Source organism: Gavialis gangeticus, unplaced genomic scaffold (assembly GCF_001723915.1).
Source record: "Gavialis gangeticus isolate Ggan-Ray unplaced genomic scaffold, GavGan_comp1, whole genome shotgun sequence".
Taxonomy (NCBI): domain Eukaryota; kingdom Metazoa; phylum Chordata; order Crocodylia; family Gavialidae; genus Gavialis; species Gavialis gangeticus.
Genome location: NW_017729025.1, coordinates 4,523,573 through 4,527,912, shown reverse-complemented (window position 1 = coordinate 4,527,912; position 4,340 = coordinate 4,523,573).

The following is a 4,340-nucleotide window of genomic DNA, read 5'->3' as shown; positions in this document are numbered from 1 at the left end:
GAAAAGCAAGGGCAACATTGGACCACTGCTAAACCAGATGGGACAGTTGACAACTTATGCTCAGGAAAAACCAAATGGGTATTTTGCATTAGTCTTTCACCGGTCCCATAGGATGCCCCTGCCCATTACGGGATAGGAAGGCCAAGGTGAGGGAGATTCCTTACCCTCCACCAATGCTGACTTCGTGAAGGAACATCTTGAGAGGCTGGATACCTTCAAGTCAGCTGACCCCGACAGCTTACACCCAAGGGTATTCAAGGAGTTGGGGAGCATCATAGCCCAGCCTCTGGCACAGATCTTCGAGAGCACCTGAAGCTCTGGTGAAGTGCATGAAGATTGGAAGAAGGCCAATGTGGTGCCTATCTTCAAGAAAGGGAGGAAAGTGGATCTGACAAACTACAGGCCCATCAGCCTGACTTCTATCCTGGGGAAAATCCTCAAAAAGATTATAAAAGAGACCATTCTCAACAGACTGGCCAATGGCAGGATCTTGAGGGATAGCCAGCATGGGTTTGTTGCGGGTAGGTCTTGCTTGACCAATCATATTTCCTTTTACAACCAGGTGACCTATCACCTGGACTAGGGAGAAGAGATTGATGTCATATATCTTGACTTTAAAAAAAGCCTTTGGTCTGGTATCCCACGATCACCTCTTAGCAAAATGGCCAACTGTGGCCTCACCATGATCCACTGGCTGGGGATTTGGCTCCGTGGTGGTCCCAGACAGTGGTGGTCGATGGAAGTCAATTGTCACGGTGCCCTGTAACCAGTGGGCTCCCCCAAGGCTCTGTCCTTGGGCCTGGACTATTCGACATCTTCATTAATGATGTGGACATTGGCATCAGAAGTGGACTGGCCAAGTTTGTTGTCAACACCAAGCTTTGGGGTCAAGCACCCACACCTGAGGACAGGAGAGTGATCCAGGCTGACCTGGACCGGCTCAGGAAATGGGCGGACGAGAACCTGATGAAGTTTAGCACCAAAAAATGCAAGGTTCTCCACCTTGGGAAGAAAAACACACACCATGCTTATAGGCTTGGCAGTGCTACGCTGGCTAGCATTACGGACGAAAAGGACTTGGGGTTTATGATTGACCACAAGATGAACATGAGCCTGCAATGCAATGCTGCAGCTAGTAAAGTGACCAAAATGCTGGCTTGCATCCATAGATGCTTCTCAAGCAGATCCCGGGATGTCATTCTCCCCTTATACTCGGCCTTGGTGAGGCCGCAGCTGGAGTACTGCATCCAGTTTTGGGCCCCACAATTCAAAAAGGATGTGGAGAAGCTTTAGAAGGTGCAGAGAAGAGCCACACACATGGTCAGAGGTCAGGAAAACAGACCTTATGATAAGAGGCTGAGAGCTGTGGGACTTTTCAGCCTGGAAAAGTGCAGGCTCAGGGGTGATCTGGTGGCTGCCTTTAAGTTTATCGGGGTGACCACTAGGATCTGGGGGAATGTCTGTACACCAGAGCACCCCAAGGGATGACGAGGTTGAACGGTCACAAATTCCTCCATGACTGTTTCAGGCTGGACATAAGGAACAACTTCTTCACTGTCCGAGCTCCCAAGGCCTGGAATACTCTGCCGCTGGAGGTGGTACTCTGAACGCCTTCAAGACACATTTGCATGTTTATTTTGTTGGGATCCTGTGACCCCAGCTGACTTCCTGCCCCTGGGGCAGGGGGCTGGACTCAAAGATCTTCCGAGGTCCCTTCCGGCCCAGATGTCTATGAAATCTATGAAATCTATTCTATCCTTCCCATTAGGTATGTTAGTGGTAGTTACAGGAATCAAAATTCATGACCACAAAGTAAGTATACTGCAAAAGAAATGCATTATAAATTGTAAGCCCAACTCTACTGCAAAGACCAAAATAGAATACAGGATCTGAATTTTTCCCTATGAAATATGGGGCATTTCTGAGCCCGACTGCAGCCTTGTGGCTAGGAGCTTTCCAAATAAAGAGCTGAACCAGAACTCACATACCTCCACGACTGAGCAATCAAAGATTTGGGTCTTAATCTGTCTCTGAACTTTGTGGCTTTATCTTATCTTTAATCTTTAGTTATTTCCCTAAGGTATACAGCATCCTGTTTCAGAGTGATGTGTGGGGAATTCAACAAGATAGGAATTGCCTGAAACTATAACATTTGTGAATTACGCTATCACAGGATGAAACCTGAATTACTCAGAGACAGAAGCATCTCCAACAGCTTTCTGAAGGGTAGCGCTTTTATAGAGTGGTGACAGTCACTGTTTGATGGATAAGACTCACTCACATGGGCAGCAGAAGCCAGATCCAGTATTTCATTAATGGCTCTGACATTTCCAGTGGTGTCACGTCCACTTACTCACTTTTTTCTTCTGCACAAGTTGCATTTGTTTGAAAGACAGAGAGAGAGAAAGACAGATGGGAGGGAGGAAGGAAGGAAGGAGGCAAGATCACCCCCTGCCCCACCCTGAATTTCATCAGCTTTTTGTTTCATTTTCTAAAGCCTGTATGTCAAAACATTCAAAATTGTCCTGGACTTTAAATGCATTACCACAGTATCATTAGCCAGTCTGCATATTTCTGAACACACTGAAAAACATCAGTATACCTTTTTGGGGGGGAATAAGGGGGAGCATTATTTATCCATTTATTTTTTAACTAGCCTTACAGCTGGTCAAATGATAAACATGAATTCATTTTTTAAATGGCTCATAAGTAGATGGGCAATTCATTAGGGGAAATTAAATAAGGTGATGCTGCACAACACAGAGAATTACTAATTACTACCAATCTAAAGGGACATGTGCAGCAGGATCTTCAGAGATACCAGTGGATGCGGCTCCATTTTTTCTCTGGATTTACCCCCATTTACACTAGGGGAGGATTTTAGCCATCAAGTTTACCCACAGGAGATGTTATTATGCAGAAATAGCCTACCTACCCTGAGCAGCAAACAGGTTCCCATCTCTTCAAAGAAAGCTGCCAACAAGGCCCCATATTTTCTGTTCCACATCTTTCAGCCCTAAAAAAAAAAATCAAGGTATAGAGATGCCAGTATCTATACAGAGACAGCCTGTAGCCATGAACCTTAATGCACTGTTAGAAGGCATCGATCTATTATGGTGATGAGTTTGGTATAAATGTCTATATTAAATAGAAAAGCACTCTGCTATCATACAGCTCATATCTTCTGCTACTTTCATTCTTCTTTGAACCTCACATCTTTGAGGAGCTTTCAAGAGTGCAGCCTTCATACACTTTATCCGCGATAAAAGGGAGCATGACATTTGTACCTCTCCTGGTTCCTCTTAAAGAGTTTAAACCAAAAGCCTCAGAAACAGCCACTCCAGTTCAAAAGGACACACAATGGTTTGGGGGCTTGTTTTCCTCTCTGTCATTCTTGCTTCCTTTAACTAAAAGCACTTTGCAAAATTGTACTGTTTTCCCAGCATCTCTAGTATCAGCTATGCCAGATTGGGAAGCAATATTCTTAAAGCAAGTGCCTTTACCGTTCCCTTGTTATTCTGGTTTGCCTTTCACGGAAACTAGTGGTACTTCTTTAGAGGATTAGGTGGAGCGGAAAAGCAGCTAAACCCAAAGGTATATGGTGGGAAGGAGCAGACCTTGGATTAAAGGACAGGTGATCAAACACTGTCCAGTGGATAAGGGACAGTGCTACTAACATCTGATCTGAAGTTCAGCACTTCCAGTGTAATTCCATCTGCGCCAAACCTCCCTGCTGACTTTGGCGAAGTAACTTGTCGGTGCTGCTTAGTTGTATGAGAAAGCTAATGATGCTTCCTGCCTTGTGCCCATCATGTCTATTGAGATTGAAAGCTCTTCAAGCCAGGGAGACTTACATTTTGTGCCTGTACAGCACCTAGCACAATGACTGCTGCACTTGTCTGGGAGCTTCTAAATCCTTCCAGAAGCCATATAATAATAGCATCCTCTAGTTAATTACACAGCACACATTATCTCCAATCTATTTTAATATGTGGTCTTGTTAAAGTTTCCCAGGTATTTGCCCCTGGTTTAAGAGACTAATATTCCCCTAAATATAAATGCAAAGTCAGCGGAGAAGATATTTTAGTGTGCACGGTACATCCGGGCAAAGCCTACACAACAACAGAGCCAGTGATGGCATAGGAGACTCTTGAGTGAGCTCCCCAGCTTAACAAGTAGCCTTGTGTAGAGCGTGTGCTAATTAACTGCTGACAAACTCAGGCTCAGTTTCCCTCGGCCTTGCTGACTTCATCTTTAATGACCTCGGCAAGCATTAAAGTGACGGAAAGCGAAGGTTGATGAGAGCCCCATGGTCAAATGTTATTGAATTGCTGGCAAAC